The following is a 19,912-nucleotide window of genomic DNA, read 5'->3' as shown; positions in this document are numbered from 1 at the left end:
CACTGTGAGAACTACTGGCTGGAGATCATTCACACTTTCACTTTAGACAGTGTTACGTTTCTTTCCGTGACATATCTTTCAATATTGCGTTTTCTGCAGTAGTTATGATAAAAAGCAAATCCTGTGCAAAAATCAATGTAATGAGGGAAGTTTGGGAAGGTTGAGTTATGCAGTGCCCAACAGGTATACATCTCCCATAAGTGGGGATGCTCTTGACTTACAATGAAGTCACACCCTAATAAATCTATCATTAAAAATGATATTCAATATTAAAAAATGCATTCAATATGCCTACTGCTGTATATCCTAGCTTAGCAACAGGACAATGCACAGTACCGGTTATTTCCCTCCCTGATCACTCACCCGACAGGGAGCAACCCCTCTCTGCCACCGCCTGGCTTTATGAGAGTGTATGGAACCACACATTGCCAGCCCAGGAAAAGATCAAAACTGAAAGTCCGAAGTTGAGCTTCCACTGAGCACATAGTATAGTACATGCGCAGCTGAAACTTTGAAAGTCAGGGATTGTCTCCACCATATAAGTTAAGAATGAAATGAAAATGTTTACTTTCAATTTAGATGTGGCAGTTTTTTTCAAATGGCCACCACGTCTGCAAGACGTACACATAGTACTCAGATGTTTGTATCCAAATACTTCACACATAGAACTGTTTGTTGTTCTTAGCTTTGGAGATCGGAGAGAGAATTACCACCATAGATGCTACGTGTTATGTGTGGCTTGTGTCTAGATGTTCCCCCAAAGCCTCATGCAGTCACAGATGGGGATTTTTGCAGGTTGCAGGATGTAGGGTGTGTGCATCTGGGATCGAGGATGTGATGCTAGGATTGATTCATGGTGCCATGCTAGGATTAAGGCTGCCCCTTCCTGGGTGTGAGAGCTACCCGCCCTAAATGTGGGTAGCTTCAGTAAGATATAAGGGACAGTGGGTCGCTGCTAGTGAATTGTCACTTGCTGCTTGCTTGCTTGCTGCCTGCTGCCTGCTCTGTTTTACCAAGGACTGTTCTCCTCTGCGGTGCCCTTCTGTCATGCCATGCTGCCTTGGAATGAGCTACGAACTGAGAACCAAATAAACCTTTCCTCCTTTAACTTTGGGTGTCGAGTATTTTGTCTCAGCAATGAGGAAAGTAACTAAAACACTGAGACACTGTTATGATTTGGGTCTAGAAAGGCCCCTGACAGGCTCATGCATTCAGCCATGTGACTTTTGAATTGATCCACTTATGAGTTCAGAGTTCAGAGGCGTATGGGCTGTGAGGAGGCGGGACCGGGCTGAAGAGGGTAGTGGCGGGGAGTGCGGGCTGGAAGAGAGCATGTCCTCCCCGCTCCTCTTTTCCCTCTGCTTCCTGGCCTACATGCATCAAGCACCTTTTCCTCTGCCAGGCCCCTCGGCCATGCTGGTTCTTCCTCTGAGACAGTCGACATGGACTTAGACCATAAGTCGAAATAAACTTCTTAAATTGTGGATGTTGATATTTTGTCCCATTGATGAGAAAGTGACTGAGACAGAAACCGTGAGCCAGACTAGTTTGGGAATCTCCAGTCTACGCTGTGCTACAGCTGGGCGGGCCTTGCCACAGGGACTGTAGACGTGGAGGTGATGGAATGCAGCACAAAGGCATCAGAGAGGGTTGCTCTCTTCTTCTGGCCTGGTTTTCTGCTCCCCTGGCTTTGAGGCTGGCACACATCTTAGGTTGCTTTTTCCTTTCTCTTCATTCTCAGGCTTCTTTGGGAATCTGTGTCTTCCAGGGTGTCCCTAGACCTTGTCCTTGGCTACTTTTCTCTCTAGACATACTCTCCAGATGACCTCTCCTACCTCTAACTGCATCTCACCATCCATGCCATATACTAGGGGCTCTAAAACAGAGGCTATAAATACAACATTATCAGGGTCAGCCAGCGTGCTTGTGGTACACCACCCTTAATGCACACGGTTTCCAAAACAAGCCACTGACACTTCAGTTCTGCCTGTCAAACAGCTTTCCCATCATGCATCATTTAAATAGACTAGATATTGCTCTTACCATGGTTTATTTTGAAACGGCATCTCAAGCTTAGTTCTTCCAAGGACATGCTTTGTTTGAATATTAAATATATGGGACCATTCTTCCCCTCTCACCACTGTTTTCCTGGCAATATTCAGTCCTTTTGGGTTCAGTTTTATTTTCTATGTATTTGTGTACAATTTTAAAACTAATAAAAATTCTATATATTGATAGTGTGCAACATGTTTGCTACCTTGTGAAGTAGCTAAATCAAATTAATTAACACATGCACATACACATCCTCACATACCTGTCATTTTTTGCAATGAGAAACTTAAAGTCTATAGTACCTTAACTATAGTCATCATCATATACACTAGATCACTTGAACTTATTCCTCTTGTCTATCAGAAGCTTTGTAACCTTTAACTAGCATCTCTCTCCATCTCCCCACTCCTGAAAACTCCCATTCCTTTCTCTGTTACTGTCGATTTAACTGCTTTAGATTCCACCTATAAATCAGATCATGAAGTACTCATTTTTCTGTGCCTGGCTTATTTCATGTAACATAATGATCTGCAGATTCACCCATGTTGTTACAACTGACAGGATTTCCTTCCATTTTTAAAGGCTGGATTGTTGCACTATTAACATATACCACATTTCATCTACCATTGAGCTGTCAGCAGGCATTTAAGTTGTGTCCATTTCTTGCCAGTTGTGGATACCACTGCGTTGGATATGGGGGGGTCTTCAACCTGATTTCACTGCCTCTGGATATATGCCCAGTAGTAGAATTGCTGGATCATACGGTAGTTTCACTTCCTTGTCTTAGAACTTCCATACTGTTGTCCATAATGGTTGTATTAATTTCTATCCCTGCTAATATTGTATAAGGGCTCCCTTTTCTCACATTTGCTATCTTTCATCTTTTGGTAATAGTCATTCTCATAGGTACACTGTGGTATCTCATTGTGACTTTAATTTGCATTTTTCTAAGGATTATTGATCATTAGAGCATTAGACCATCGTCTAATGATTAGTGATCACATACCCATTTGTATGTCTTCTTATGAGAAATGTCCATTTCCTTTTTAAACTGGGTTATTTGTTTTCTTGCATGTTCAATAAGGGCAAAATTGTTTACTTTCATCTTTAAGAAAAAAGGGTACAATAATGAATTTGCAGGAGAGACTAGATATTTTGATTTTTGGTATAATTTCCTTATTTTTCCATGATTTTTGTGAATTTCTTGTTTTTCACCTAAACGGGTTTTAAAACACAAAAACAGAGGTCCAAGCATAACACATCTGCAAGGCACATGTGACTGCAGAAGAGTCTGTCTTCAGACTTCTGTTCTTGAATCTTTATCACTTGTCTTTACAGCGCTTCTCAATTTCTGACCCAAAGTGCAATTGCTTCCTGGATACCTAGATACTACGTAGGTGTCAAATGAAATTACTCCCAGCCCCACTTTTGTTCTCACTCCTGTAACCATAGTTTTGATGAATGGCCCCTCTCTCCGCAGTTACTTACAGTAGGAATCTACGTCATGCCCACTCCCTCACAGTTGGATCATTCTTCTTGACTTGACCATGAAAATGCTTCTCTAATAAATTTGGTTCTTTCCACCCTGCAGCCACTTCGTTGTTCGGGACCTCATTAGCTCCTGCATAAGCCACCGCCCGAGCCTTTCAGCCGCTCCTCCTGTTCCGTTCATATCCTTTCAGATCCATCCCCCACACTGACCATATCACTTTCTCCCTGCAGGGAACAATCAATGCTTCTCAACCCCACCTGAATAAAGCCCTAGACACTCAGCAGGGTATTGAGGGACTCCCACTTCTTGGCTCTACTTACCTGTTCGGTGCCATGCAGTCTGGGCCACACAGTCTGGGTTCAGTAGGAGACACTTGCTGTTCCACGCACTCACTGCCAATTTCACTCCTCCGGGCTTTGCGCTTTTCCTTCCTTTGCCTGGAATAAATCCGCTCACCTGTGTCTCTGCCTGGCCAATTCCTACTTATCCTTTGAGACCCCTTTAGGGCATCACCTCCTCCAGGAAGCCTTCTTTGATCTTCCTAGCTGAGTTAGGTTTCCTCTTCTCTTCCTGAGAACCCTGAACTTACCTCTTTCAAGACTCTTGCACAGCACACTGTTCATGTGTGTGTGTGTGTGTGTGTGTGTGGTGTGATTGAAAAATACAGTGAATGTTTACATTTTAAAAATTAATATGGTAAAAGACTCATTGCCATTAATCACCTTCAAAATAATCCTACTTGCTTCAAACACCTCTGGCATAGCAGAAGATGTCCCATCCAGCCAATATACTTCAGTTTATTAGTTGCCCTCGTAATAGTTCCTGTTATAGTTCCTGTTACTTTTGTTTCTTAGAAACAGCTTGTCACTGTGATGCATATGTAAGAACCAATCCCCAGTTGCCAAGCCACTCTGCCTCTGTACTTCCTGCTTGCTTATCCCATAGCAGCCGTAGACCACCAGAGATCAGGGCCTGACATTCTGGGAATGATCCTGATCAGTGCCCATCAGTGTGAATAAATCTGCCTCCAAATCCTGGGTGTCATATTGGTGTTTCTGCTTACACTGGAAGTCCTTTTTCATAAATGCCTTGAGTTGCATTGTCAGGGCTGCTTGCTATCCTGGATTGATTGAAAATATTACCTTCTATGGTCATTTTAACTTTGGGGAAGAGCCGGAAGCCACACAATGCCAGATCTGGTAAATAAGGTGTATGAGGATGCACTGTAATGTTTGTGTAAACTTGCCTTTCTGTTGCGTAGCACTGGACAGCAGCATTCACCAAACTGTTTCATCAAGCCTTGTAAAGACACTCACAAGAGCCGAGATATGTAGTGGTGTTCACAAACGCTTTTGTTTGCAAATAATTTGGTTCGCCAATAGAAGCATTTGGCAAAATTTTGTCTTTGCTTGCAGATTGCTTCGGGTAACAAACATGACTGTGGCCTGTTTCCTGCACAAACATGAACTTGGCCATCTTTTCCAAAATCACAGAGCATTTGTGAACTGAAATATATCTGTGTGTGTGTGTGTGTGTGTGTGTGTGTGTGTGTGTGTGTATCCTACCTGACAGACTATGAGCTTTTAAAAGACAGCCCGAATTTAGAAAAATCAGAACACACTGTACTGTGTCTAGACATGATAGACACTTAACATTTTTTTAGACAAAAATTCTGACTAAATGTCTGTGTGTTGTGGAGAGTGCTGGTCAGGCAGGCTCACGCCAGCTGAAAATCAGCTCCTAGGGTCAGCTTTCCTAAACTGCGTCTCCATTTGGAGCTTCCTTCCTATCTCCACTTTTGGATCACTTTAGTTCTGTTTTCAGAAAATATGCATTGAGCACCTACTGTCATGTGCCAGGGAGTAGACAAGACCTGCTTATTCACAGAGTCGGCATAAGGCAATATGGCACCAAGAACTTGGGTTTTGGAACAGGCAATGCCAGGATTTGAATCTGTTAGCCTTTGAGCAGGTTATTTAACATCAGTGAATTACCCCTGTTGCAAAACAACCACAGAAATACATTTTAGATTCACCCCCACCCCCACAGTACTAAGGATTGGCCCAGGGCTTTCACACTGAGCTATAGCTCTTTTTAAATTTTGAGACTGGGTCTCTTTAAGTCACTGAGTGGCCCAGGCTGAGCTGGAACATGCGGCCCTCCTGGTTCAGCCTCCTGGAGTGCTAGGATTACACCTGACCAAAAGGCTTGCAATGGGCACATGTCAGTTCTCATGGTAGTGGCGGTATCCTGGGGACACTGGACTCTAAGCCAGGACTGGCTGTTGTCATCAGATGAGGAAGCCTGGGAAGGAGGAGGAAGTCTAGAGTGCGTTTCTTTTCTGATAAATATCATAAAGCCACTCCTTACCCCTGCATTCTGGCCCTCCCGTCTCCCACTCATCGTCCTTGTCACTCTCTTTTCTGCTCAGCCTGCTTCCTGACTCTGCTTTCTAAAAACAACGCTCCCGAATCACATTCAACACTGGGCCTGCGGCTGCTTTGGGCTTCAGCCAATTAGCGCCCATTGTCCAGTTGTAATGTGCATCTTGGACAAGTGGCACGATTGTCATGTGGCTCTATTCAGGGCTGCTTCCTACCACTATAGGGAGCGTGGAACAATATCCCCTGTGTCTGCCGAAGGCAGCCCGGGTCTGGAAAGCTTTCAGGAGGCCATCTGCTGTCGCCTGGGCCATGTAGCGCAGGCGCCAGGCCCGGTGTTAGTCAGCACTTACAGGAAAAGGTAGCAAGGGTCCGTGTTCCTTTTCATCCCATCTGCCATTGTGACATGGGAAAAGAAGGAAATGCACGATGCCCATCCAGCTGAGAGGAACAGGAGCCTTGTCTGAGAAAGGGGAGCGAGCCTTTCTTTTCTTGTGCTCGGTGGAGCCAGCATTTGCAGCCGGCTTCTCATTCCTAAGTGCCTGCTGCTAACAGCTTTGCTGGATTATGCGGCTGCGTACATGAGAGCCCCAGAGTGACAGCCTCGTTGCATAGGTACACAAGGACACAGTGAGCGTCACCCGTGCGCATGCACATGCTGGCTGGGACCGGTGGTGCTTCGCAGCATCCTCTCTAGTTTACACCCTTCAGTAATTTGGCCACGAATATTAATTGAAAAGATTACTCTCAAGCACTTAAGGGTGTCACGAAAGTTCATCTGTGGTCTGCTGGAAATGTTATCTCTACTGCAATCGAACAAGTATGTGCATTGCACCTGCAGTGGCAGAGTTTCAGCAAATCTTAATTGGCACTTGGGATCCGTCTAAGTGTGGATAATGCCACTGGCAGAGTGAAATGGCTGTCCCTGTAAGCTGAAGATAATATGGACTGTGGCGTTAGGAATGCCTCCTCTGGCCCAGCAAAAAATGTCTTAGAGATTTGGCATAAGAAATTCAATAAGAAAAAGAAGCTTACCTCTGCTCTTTGGTAGCTTCCGAGAGTGGGATGGCTCTGGGATCACTAATATATTGCTAAAAATTGTAAGTCTTCTCCTGAGAAAAATCTTCAGTCAGAAGACATCTATTTGACCGAAATAACTGATCCATCAGGATGAAAATACTAGTTTTAAATAAACAAGCTTGAGAAACGGAGTGCTAGGGTAGTTTAAATGTTTTCAGTAACCTAGAGTGCTAATTTTCTCATCAAAGGATAAGTATTAGTATTTTGACTCTTCTATTAAAAGACAAAACCATCCATCAGCCGCCTTGAGTTAGCAATGTGTTTTATTTTTTTCATTAGATTAACAACAACACCACCAACAAAAAAAAAATGGAAGTTAGATTTTTTTTTTCATCCTAAATTTATACGAAAGCTTTGTAATTTGTTAATTTTTTTCCCTGGGGGAGAACCCACAAGTCAGTGGTGACTTTTATTTACCTGAATTTATGAACCAGGAAGATGGTGAGGTTTCTCAGGTGCTTCGTGTTGAGAAGGAGACTTGGTGGCTATTTCAGACGTGAGGACCCTCGTTTCACAGAGGTGCCTCTTGGACCGGATCTCTGCATGTCCTTCCCGCGCAGCACCTGCCTGCAGCCCGCCTGTCTGCCAGGCGTGTTAAGGATGTGAGGGGTGAGGCCTGGTTTTCTCAGAAACCGTTAAGAGAGGAAGACATCAGCCCCCAAAAGACAGGATAAACTAGATGAACCAGCTTCCCCTGCACTCCGCAAGCCTAGAAATAGAAATGCTAAAAGGTGCAGGAGCTGTGAGTGACCCTACAGGAAATAATTAATACTTATGCCAATCACAAAACCAGTGTTATCTCAAGTACTGTTCCGGAAAGACGTTTTGCTTTGCTGGGTGGCTTTTAGTATTCAGTTTGAATGCCCAGCATCAGGGGCACAAAGAGCTCAGTGGGATCCCGAACAAACGGTCCTGGAGAGTGGGAAGCCTTCTTGGCCGCCTTCCTGTTGGTGACCTGGGTCTTTCCTCAGTGTCCTTCCTGGGATGCAGGAAGAGCCGCTCTTCGTAGCCTTTCCTGACTTCCTGATTTCCTCATCGTAACCTGTTTCTACGCACTCGCGTTTCCTTGTCAGCCTGACTGCTCGGGCTCTGAGCACCCGGCTGTGCACATGCGTGGTTCCCGGGTTGGTAGCGTGGTGGGAGCGAACGCTGCGTGAAAAGCTTGTGTTTTCAAACACCTGCTCCTTCTCCTATCCCTGCTGAGCGCCTGCACTACCTTACCCCAGCGGACAAAAGGCTCTGCTATTATTTGCTCTTCCACGAGAATATTTTGCTTTCATTTTCATTCTTGCTTGCAAGGTTAGCGGGCTTTCCTGAAGTCACAAGAACTACTTAGGAAAGGTTCATTCTGTAAGAATATTTAAAATATAGCGATTTTTTAAATCACTCTTTGTTTTTATTTTGAAATTATAAATGAAATGAGCTTCTTCCTGTTGCAGCTGTCCCCTACTTAGTGGATTTCTGTCCCTTCTGCTTTGAGCCCTTTAGCATAACATAAAAATGGGGTTTGTGGAACTAAAATGTTATTTATATATAATTGGAGAGACTCTTCAGTGTGCACACCTAAGTCTGATCCCAACCCTAAATTTCTCAGCCATTGTGACTCTATGAAATACTTCACAATTATCCAGTACACAATTGCCCAGCACAGGATATATTTCACAGCATTTCACAAAGAATAGTTTTTTGGCAGACTTTTCATTTACTCACACAGATACTAACTTCCTAATTTGTCCATCTTGAAAGTTGGGGCATGATTCTCTTTCCATATTGTGTAATCATTTGACTGTGAGTGGAATTTGGCAAATTCATAGCTAACTGATGTTGCTATGTTCCAATGATTACACCATCAGGGGTTTTTTTTAAAGTCTTTTCTGAGGGAGACAGAAAAACTAGAGCAGGTGTTTCAAAAAGATGATTAATCAGATGTCATTCTAGTTTTCAATTCTAGTGATGATTTGAAAATCTATTGGCTTCTTTACAAATTCCAGATAACTCTTTGGATACTTGTTAGTACCTACAAAAATAGCTCATCACAAGGAAAACTAAGAAAGCCACAAAAATAAAATGTTAGGAGTAAGCCAATATGTTATTAACCAGTCATATCTCTCTTTTGATAAATAATAATAATAACAAATACTAAGAACTTAGCACATGACACATACTGGGCTAAGAACTTCACATTCATGATCTCATTAAGTTCTTATAAATGTCAGGGTATAAGTATCGTTACCCCTGCTTCTCAGATTGTAAACAGGGGCTCAGAAAACTTTGGTGACTTGTGCAAAGCAGATCTGGGATCCCAGGTTAGGACTAAGTGACTTCAAAGCCTTTGTCAAATGACGCCGAGTCAGAATAGAAATGCCTTGGTAGATAGCGTGACCACATTCTCCTGATGAGGTGGAAGCAATAAGATGCCTGTGGTGCAGGTATTGAATTATGAAATATGGTCCCATAGTTATGTTATTCGGTCAGTGTTTCAAAAATCTAATCATAGAATCAGAGGGCAAGAAGAGCCCCACAGGCTCCCTAGCAATATTGGAACGTGCTCCAACAAGAAAACTCGAATATAAAACTGCACCTACGCTGTGATTACAGCCATGTAAATGTAACTTATGTATATGGACTCAGACGGGAAAGGAACCTGGAGGAATGTACCCGCTAGTGGGAAGGGATTACAGGTTATTAGGTTTTCATGGTGTTATATAATAATTTTTAAAAATAAGACCAACACTAGGATTTTAATGTAAGAAGTAGGATATTAATTCTAACATGAAGGTTGATTTTGAGGAGCACTTGAAACCTACCATTGCTCAGATTATGAATATTTATCAACATTCAACTACTGCCCTGTTGCATTTTTAGTGACGTGGGCAGAAAGTTGTCTTAGAAAAATAAAAGGGAGAAAGTGACAAATTTAGCAACAGGACAATGTAAGGCAGGGAGGGTGGAGAGTAGGGAGATGACGGATATACAGTGTCACTGCCACCTTCAGCAAGTTACTGCTCACTCATTTTATCTTTAGTTTTTTAAAAAAATCTCAAACTACAGAAAATTTGCAAGAAGCTGAAAAAGAATTCTTTTTCCTAAATTATTTGAGAGTGAATTACCAACCTGCAATGACGTCACCTCTGTGCATCTTAGTGTAAGTTTCCTGTAAACAAGGACTCTCTCCTTACTCGCAATGCACTTAACAAACCCAGGAAAACAGCACTTGTGCATTCATTACTCTCACCCAATCTTCAAGGCCTGTTTAAGCTTCACCGGTTGTCCCGATAACACGCTTTACACTTGCCGCCCCCACTTCGGAATCCTGTAGTAGCGGTCCTGTCACTTGAATCTCCTTTAATCAAGAAAAATTCTTCCACCTTTGCTTGACTGTTATAACTTTGATACCATGAAAGATTATAGGGCAGGCATTTTGTAAACTGACCCACAACTTGTGTTTGTCTAACGTTTCCTCCTGGTCGATAAATTTGAAAAGAATACCGCAAGGTGTTTACATACGAATATTGTGTTTTTCTCATGGCAGCCTACCAGGTGACACAGGATTTCTGATTTACCAGTGGGGCTCACTTGGATCCCTTGATTAGACAGTGGTTGTCTTACTCATTTTTCCTTTAGTAAATAGCACGTACGGTATATTTGGGGGAGAAGTTTTGAGACACCAACCTTTATTTGTTTGTGAGGATGATTCCTCACCTCCAACCTTTATTTGTTTGTATCAGAATAGACTCATGATTTTCCCATTTATTAAGTGGGTCGTAGTCCCCACTATATCCTCAGAGAAAGGGAAGAGTTACAGAGGACCTTCAAAGGTTTTATATGCAATCCTAATTTATAAAATAGTGTTTTATAACTTTCTAATTTTAAAATAATAGTTTAATCAAGCATGCGTAGATTCTATTTCCACCGCCTGGCATTGTTCAAGGTCTCAGTTACACTCACTCCATCTCTTCATTTCCTGTAAAATAGTCTGCACATTTATCTCTGATACAGACAGGGCAGAGTGGCCAACGTGGAAAAGCTGAACATTCCTTTATCATTTATCCATTTCATGAAGATTGAATGAGAGCAGGCCCTGTACCAGGCTTGAGTCTGGGGCCAGCCCTGGGTGTTGACAGCATGCATCCATTGTTGTGACTGGACCCCCCAAAGTTGTTTTCATTTTTCCCAGGAGCTGGGGTGTTTATAAATAACCCAGATACTGGATTATTTATATTTATATTTATAATCCAGACATTGGACTGTTTACATTCTCATGAAGATCTCAAATCCAGGACTCACATTGGGATTATAACCTTCACTTCTTCATGTCAGACACAGCCAGACCAAATGGAGGCAGAGAACAGAGCCATCTTGGTGACTTCGCGGTCCTACTGTTCCTAGCCCCTCCTTCCACATTTGTCTTCAGAAAAAGGTTTCATCACATTTGGTCTCCCTGTCCTCCGATCAAGGGGGGAGCACCTTTAATGCGTTGTACCTCCAGCCTTCACTTTTTCTCCTCCTCATCCCTTCCACAAAGTAGCCCCGCGCTCTGCCCTGTGTCTCTGCCCCGCCCTGCCTTTTCTAGCAGGCCTTCTGCTCCCTGTCTCCTCCTACAGAGCTGTCCTCCCTTCTCCCATCCGCTTGCTGCTCTTGGTGAAGTCATATTTCTTCTTGGGGCTTGGTTCCCCCCACAGCAAGTGTTCTCAGACGACCCGGTGAAGGCTGTGGGGGCTTTTTATGGGAAATCATTAGAAGTCTCATCGTGTCGCAGTGTAGAGGTGGGTGCAGTCCGAGCCCGTTCAGATTCAAGGGGGAGGAATACAGGAAGGGACACGTGTGAGAGGATGTCGAAGAACGCGCAGCCATTCTTTTTTTTGGGGGGGGGGTTTCCTCCGGTACCGGGAACCGAACTCACGACCTTGCGCTTGCCAGGCGCGCAGCCATTCTTAATATCGCCTCAGTCGGTCTTCTGGACACACCGGAAGGATTATTTACATCTTTTAAATTTACATCTTTCCAAACGCAAAACACAGTCACTCTTTCCCGAAAGACCTCCCCCTGTATCATCTCATGTAATGATAGATTCAGGCTCAGGATACGGGGCTCCGGATGCAGATGCAGATTCGAATGAGGCTCCTGGGGTTCAGTCCCTCAGAGTTCTGCCCGGCCTCTCTGAGGACTTGTGAGCTGGAGAGACACAGCCTCGGTTCCACACCCTCATAGGGTGGTGCCGCAGGGGTAGGATGGCACCAAGACTTCCCCAGAGCGGAACGGTAAATAAAATCCAGCTTTCTCTTCAGCCAGCCGGGCCCATGTTAGAACGCAGGCAGCGTGCTGGAGTGGGACGAGCATCGCAACTGGCCGACTTTTCAGTCTTCTCCCTGTGATGAGGCTTTCAGGGAGGCATTCCTCTCCTCTAGGCCTCATTTTCCACACTAGAAGACCCATAACCCCTCTGAGAACTTACAGCTCAAAAGCCCCAGGATTCTGTGAAAAGCCGAAACCACAGTAACGGTATATGGACACACATGTGCTATTGTCTGTTTATCTCTTCTTTGTAAGAGAGAATCTTTTTTGTCTATGTTTTGCAGTCTGAGTAACTGCTTAGGAGGTAATGATAGACAGTGTATTAATTATTGCTGTTCTTTTATAATTTTGCTATGGAATGTTTTAATTTTTCATAAAATAAAAAAACATTAAAAATGTACAAGTAAAAATCGCAATGCTTATTTATGGTTACTTCACAAGCATAAGTTATTACTAAGTGAAGGATAAAATGAACTAATAAAGTAACAGTGTGAAATAGTGTATTTGAGTGGATTTAAAAGCAATTTGGCCACTAGAGGGCACTAGTATACCATCTCAAAAACAGCAAACGTAGTTCCCCGTGGACCCTACAGAGCCCTCATGGTGTCTTTCCTCAGCTGTCAGAGACATATCTGTTTTGATGAGGTGATAGCAGTTGTCACTCTAGGTAATGTTCCATGCGTGCCCAATGCTCTTCGAGAGTGCAGAGCCACCCCTGGAACAATAAGGAAAATTGCATCTTGGGCTTTTCTGCTTTTCAACGGGGTGTGAAAAGGGGCAATGGAATAATTTAACAAAACATAGCATGAGCTCTGAGGTGAAAAGACACTGTGGAAATCCGGCGACGTTCTTCTTACGACCTAGAGGAAGTACGAGGCCTGAACAGAACGCTCACCCGGCCAGCCCTTGCGGACCATATCTGGGCACCCTGTTTGGCAGTAGGGATCCACTGGAGGACAAGACATAGCAGCTGCCCTCACAGAATTTAAGAACTCAAGCTCGGGGACTTCCCACTTTGATGCATTTAGTACTGACACCGAGTCAGGCAATTTCCCTCAGATTTGCTTAGTACGACAAGATTCTCATTCCCATTTCTGGGCTCACTCGAGCACAGCAGGCGCCCGTGGATTTTCAGAGCTTACTGATTCCCTAAGAGGACAGGAAGGCCTTTTACACCAAATCTAAATTGAAACCACAGAGATATTTGCATGAAAATATTAAAATGCTAAGTTGGGCTGTGATCTATGATGCTTGTTAGGGAAAAGCTATTAAATTTGTTTTTAACTTGAATCTCTTTGGATGGGAGACACAATGTTCCAACTGAAATGAATGCCATCAAATATAAAGATTCACAGAGACTTCCTCCCAAGGAAAGTAGTGAGTGACAAAGGATGGACTCCATCATGCCTGGGAAGGTTGTATCCATTTCCTCCCAAGATACAAGCTACACGGTGTCTGCTTGCAATAAGCTTCGTATTGTACACAAAGAAAACCTGCTTCGAACTCTGGAGTTCACAATTCTATCTTCAAGGGTGAACTTGAAGGAGGAGTTTGGGGTTCTTTCTATAATTCAAGAAAATACTTGTTCTGTAGTAGAAAGGGACTTGAATTGATTGAAACTAGTTGTCATCAGTCCTTAGACCACCAGGCCAATTCTGAGAAGGAAATAGGCAAGGCCTTTCTCCTTAGCTGCGAGGTTTGGTCTTAGCTTCTGCCTCCAGAGAGCAGGGGAAGGGGCCTGGCTACGTCTTTGCTTGGCATAGGGAGAGCTTTAATCTGCTTTGCTATAACGAATGTGTTCACTATCTTGGCAGTTCTTCATTTTAACCAAGTGCTGTTCTTATTTCCAATGCACGCAGTGTTAGTTCAATTAGTAAAAAAGAAATGTTGGGGGAGAGCTAGAAAATACCACCTGATTTATTTTTAAAACATTATTATTAATGTACTATTGACCTTCCAATGTTTCTTCAATCTCCAGCTATTATAATTCTCTCCCTTTGTGAACTGTAGGCATCCCATCAATGCTTTCCAAGACGTTTGGGGATATTTCCCTTGAGATATTGTATATGGAAAGAATGAGAGAAATAGGAATTTGTCAGTGGGCTGAAGATTACTCATGGGCCCTGGGTGTCACTTCATTTCTTGCTGGTATGAGTACAAGGCCCTGGTCCAGACCTTGATGGAGTGTGTTGCAGAGTGATGCAATTTTCAGGGGTGAGAGATGAGGTGATAACTCCCCCTGGTTAAAGAGCAAGCTGCTCCATCTTGCTATAAAAGCAATGGATCCCCCAATCTCAAAGTTTCTCTGTTGTACCATAACTCACTGCATATGCAGTTATCTGTCATGGCGTCTGCCTCACCCTAGTAGGACTGGGGGGAAGGGGAACAAAGCAAGCCAGACCAGGGCAAAGCCTGTGCTGCTGGTGAGCTGCAGGTCCTTAGGCTCTGACCCAGGCATCTCCTGTCTTCTGTCAGCATTTATGCTAATGGCTTGTACGTAGTATAGGATCCGTGATCCTGACAGAAGCTGGTGGAGGAACTCTCCTAAGCTGATTCTTTTTTTTTTTTTTTCCTAAGTGCTTACAGGGAAACCAAAAACTATGAGGATTAAGCTTGTAAACTGAAATTAGGAAGACCCATTATTGGCCTAAGATTTTAAAAGAACCTTGTTAGTAGCTGCAAAGCATTATTTAAGATACTACTGCTATAACCATGATTTCCATACCCTTTCAAGCATCGCTCTGTGCATAAAATTCTTCCAATGCTTCCAGACCCAAATGATTACTTTTGATTTTCAAGATAGATTCTTTCAACAAAATTTTAGTGTAGCAAATACTCAGTTGAAATGCTTGAAAATATAGATTTGTATACAGTCACAGAATCATAAAAACTAGAAAGGGGTAACCCAAGGATAACTTAGGAAATAGCTTTAAGAACGGAGGCAGGCCTGTTGCTAAGAGCGGGGTGGTCAGACAATCAACTCACTGGCAGTGTTAGACCATAGTAGAGAAACTAAATTCAGTCTATTCCAAGTCCTCATTCGAAGTTTATAGTAAAATGACTTGTGCTCTACAATCTTACAGTTAGTGTCAAATATTCAAATACTCCCCAGCATCTACTTCATGACAGACACCAAACTAATCTTTTAATTAGAAGATGAAGAATTGAATGAGCAACTCTAGGCTAAAGCAGAACTGAAATCCAGATTTCTTCTTATAACCGATGTTTGCTGCACTGTTGATAGATCAGGGTCATATGCACAGCAACTTTGAAATTTTTGCCACATCAAATTAACGACTTAGTCTAAAATCGTATTCTAGGCAACAACATCTGCAAATGGAGAGTTAGTTGCATTACTCACATAGTTTGTATTATAATAAAATAAATATGTAGCTATTTTTAAAAGTTCACCTTGTAAAACTAGAAGTGCGAGCCCTAATCTTTAGGAAACACTGATTACAAAATACTTTGGAGATAAATGAACAACAAAACTCTACAGGATAATTTCTAAATATTTTTCATTTTTACCATAAAGTTAGATTGCATGTATCTTGAAGTCCTCCCGAATTCTTGTTTGAGAAACTCTCTAAAAATTCTTACATTTCCTCTAGCTGATTAAGTGACTCTGATCAAATTATTGAACTATCGGCTATTAAGTTACAATCTTGAAAAAGTACACATGAACAACTTAACTTACCAAAGAGTAATATGGTACCTTTATATTCTTAAGGATAGTATACTATTCCATAGTACATTATTAGGTGTGGTTTTGAAATTAAGTTTCAACAAGTAGAATATATTCTTTAATCACTAACTTCAAGACAGCACTCACTCTGCAACGAGTTCAGTAACCTTTCAAGGCAAAAAATAGGTGAGAAAGAAAATGTGAGTGCTTATTTAGGAATGAAATGAAACATGTTTTGCAGATTAATGAGCCTATGCACCTGGTTACACCTGAAAGTTATCAAAATGCCTCCATTTAGCATATTCCCCCTTAAAATATCCACATGTTTAGAATCCTCTAATTATTTAAGACAAGCTAGAAGTTTTTCTGTGAGTGATGAGAGTGTGTCAAACAGCAAAATGATCTTGGAAGTTCTGTATTTGATGATGTATCATTTCTTTCCCACATAACACATTGCTGGGTAAGAAGTTTCAATATGAAGTTCCCCATTCTCTGTGAAGGGAATTTTGATTTTGTGCTTTCTTTAAATGAATGATACTATCAATAGTCAAATATTCCAGTTCACATAAATGTTTGTTATGTAATCAAGTATTCTTATGTGAGCTCAATGGTTTCTACTTGTATCTTTTCCTTATTCAGAAGAAGGGAACTTTTTATGGCCAAGTAATTTTTATAGCCATCTTCAATTAAAAATTATTCAAATAATGAAATAGGTATCCTAATGAATATGCACTTCATCAACAGTTTGCTAAAATTTTGATGCCCTTTTTACCTCCAGTTAGGTGTATACTATTCTTTTTTCGCCACCTTTCTGTCATTCTGCAGTTGTTTTTTTCCCTATTCAATCAAGGGCACATTTTAAAAGCAACAGCTTTACCAAATTTGCAACATTTTATGAATCACATATTGTTTTTTAACCTTTTGATTTTCTCTAAACTCTTTTTCTTTTATTTTCTTTTTGTATGTTTCCTTTTTCAGATAGTGTTCCCAGATACTTTTTTGGGGGGGAGTGGGGCAGTGTCTCCATATGTTGTCCAGGCTGACCTCAAACCTCAAATTCCTGGGCTCAAGAAATTTCCTGCCTCAATCTCCCATAGTAAGTAGCTGGGAGTAGAGGCACTGGACACTGGGCAAAGCTTAAGATTCTTTTTAAATTTAAATTATCTGGCAAACATGGTTTTGGTTCTGAAATTTTAAAAAGGTGAATGCTGTAAAATAACCACAGCCAACTTTATAACAATCTTTTGTTTTGTCTTACATTTAAGAAAATCATATAAAATTACATCCAAAATAAGCCAAAAAAATTTAAAACATATTTTGGTATCTTTTATCTATAGATTTTCTTTCCCTTATTTTATCCCCCAGTGAAAGTGGTTTATTGAAGAAAGGGTTTTTGGTTTTTCATGTAGCATTCTTCATAGACAATTTTTCTAATTTTATACAGGTGGCAGATTTAACATAGTTCTCTGGCTTCTGTATTTCCTGCATTACTAGTTTACGAACTGAATCAAAGTCATTTTGCAACTTTAAACAAAAGACAAGAGGTGTATTCTTCTACAAGAAAGTAAATGACCCCTGACTGCCGCTGCGGTTTTAGTGATATTGATAGTGTATAAATTATCGTTTCTCAATCTTCTTTTTTATGCCTCCCCTCCAACATCCTTTTAGGATATTTTCTTTTACAAACATTATGAAGTACATGTTTCCACTACATAATGTTTACATTTGTCTTAGGGGGTAGGTACATGTACTTAACACATCTTAATTCTTTTTATTCCCTTAGAAATTTTCTTAATCACCTTCTTCACTATAAAGTTCTCTTTCACCAAAATCACTCTTTCTTCAAATATTTTCCAGTACTATATTGGTTTTCATTCCCTTTTAGGACTCTGATGACCCAAATGTTAGATCTTTATTGCTGGAGCCTGTGATATAACTCAGTGGCACAGCACCTTCCTGGCAAGCATAAGGTCCTGAGTTTGATTCCCCATACCAAAAAAAAAAAAAAAAAAAAAAAAAATTGATGTTGTTTTTTTGGTTCCTGAGATTTTGCTCACTTTTCCTTGATAATTTTTCTCTCTGTTGCTGAGATTGAATAACTTCTGCCAAAATTATCAAATTCCCTTTTATCTTTGCAATTTTAAATTTCATAAAAAGTAAGAATATACTTAATTTTTTCAGTTCTAAAATTTCCATTTGATTCCTATTTTTACCTTATATCTATGTTGCTAATACATTTAATTATAATTCCTGTGTTGGGGATTTTCATGATTGCTTGTTTTTGGTGATAGCTGCTGAAAATCATTTCATCTCAGAGTTGGTATCTGTTGCTTTTTACTCTCACGGGAACTGAGGTTTCCGTGATTGTCCACAAACTGAATAATTGTGGATTAGATCCTGGCTATTTTCATTAGCACGTTACTAGATCTCCACCGGCTTTGTTTCGATCCTGTAAAGCATGTTGATATTTTGGTTTTAGTAAGAACAGAAGTAAATTAGGTTGAGGCTACACAATCCAACCCATCTTCTTTGACTTCTGATTCCAAAGTCATTTCAGTTTGCAGTGCTTTATTTTCACCTAGTCGAACAATCCTGGTAACAATTCAATAGTGTATATATTGTGATCTTCCTTTTACAAGTTGCTTTAAAATAGAATTGCCGTATGATCAAGCAATTTCACTTCTGGGTATGTACCTGAATAACTGAAAACAGAATCTGGAATGAAGAGTTGCACATCTGTGTTCACAGCCACACTATTCACAATAACCCAAAGATAAAAGAAATCAGAGAGTCTGTTGACAGATAAATGGATAAGCAAATATGACTGTCCAGCCCTTAAAATGACATTCTGCAGTATGCTACAACATGGATGAACATTGAAGATAATAATTCCACCTCTATTAGGTACCTAGAGTAGCCGAACTATTAATGAAGGTAAAACAGAGGCTGCCAGGGGCTATAGAGACTGGGAAGTAGGGGCTGTTGTATGGGAATAGAGTTTCAGTTTGGGAAAATGAAAAGAGGCCTGAAGGTTGGTTGTACGACAACGTTAATACACTTAATAGTATTGAGTTTAAAAATGGTTATGATGATAAATTTTGTTACATATACTTTATCCAACTAAAACAGTTTTTTAAAAAAAGTTTCAGCAAAAATGTTACTTGTAATAGTTTTTCTTGGTTTTTAGTGTTTTGCAATAGTTTCAACACTGCATGTAATCCTTTATATTAGTCTGCTCAAGAATAAGTACTTCCTTGGCTGGGTTTGAACCTCAGAGGACGATGCATGGCTAACATTCGCAAGGCCAGGGGTTCTATTCCTAGGACAGGGGTGGGTATGTGTGAAAGAAGGACTTCTTAAATTTGAGGACCCAAATATTTCACAATTTTTGACAATTCACAGTCATTCCTCTTCCAGTAGTGTCTACAGCCATTACACCCTTTCTCTCTGCTTTTTTTGGCACTCCTATTAGTTTCATGTTGGATTTTTTTCCCCTTTATCTATTTAGCTACTGCATTGCATTCTAGTAAATTTCCTCAAACTGTGTATTGTGGTTCCAGCCAACTTGAGGATTTTTAAAATGCAGTTCTTAAAATGATTAAGGCTATGTGTCAACAAGCTCTGCTAGAAGGGTGAGGCCAAGAACAGGGTACACACAAAGCTCACTCCCACAAAGTTAAAGCAAGAATGTGTTGCCGTGGACGTGCGTCCTCTGCTCCATGAATATCAACACCCGCGGGGCGCTGTGTTTTCCGTGCTAGACTGTAATGCACAGCGTCGGGGAGATTCCATCACATCTCAGAGTTGGCACATAGCACTTCATCCCCGTGTGTATGACTTTTAATAAAGATGTATTTACCATTAGGCTTCAAGGTTTTCTGTGGGATGCTGTGAAAATCAAACGGGATAAGGTGAGTGAAAGGGCCA

General features: G+C 41.3%; 1 protein-coding gene across 1 annotated transcript in view; it reads left to right on the top strand.

Moving 5' to 3' along the window:
* Positions 1-19,912, top strand: part of Scoc (short coiled-coil protein) — a 31,282-nt gene that overhangs the window by 3,241 nt on the left and 8,129 nt on the right. The window lies entirely within an intron of this gene.

The sequence above is a fragment of the Chinchilla lanigera genome, unplaced genomic scaffold, assembly GCF_000276665.1.
Source record: "Chinchilla lanigera isolate Chin_1 unplaced genomic scaffold, ChiLan1.0 scaffold00027, whole genome shotgun sequence".
Lineage (NCBI taxonomy): Eukaryota > Metazoa > Chordata > Mammalia > Rodentia > Chinchillidae > Chinchilla > Chinchilla lanigera.
The sequence above is the reverse complement of the archived record's forward strand: the minus strand, read 5'-3'. Positions and strand labels throughout refer to the sequence as shown.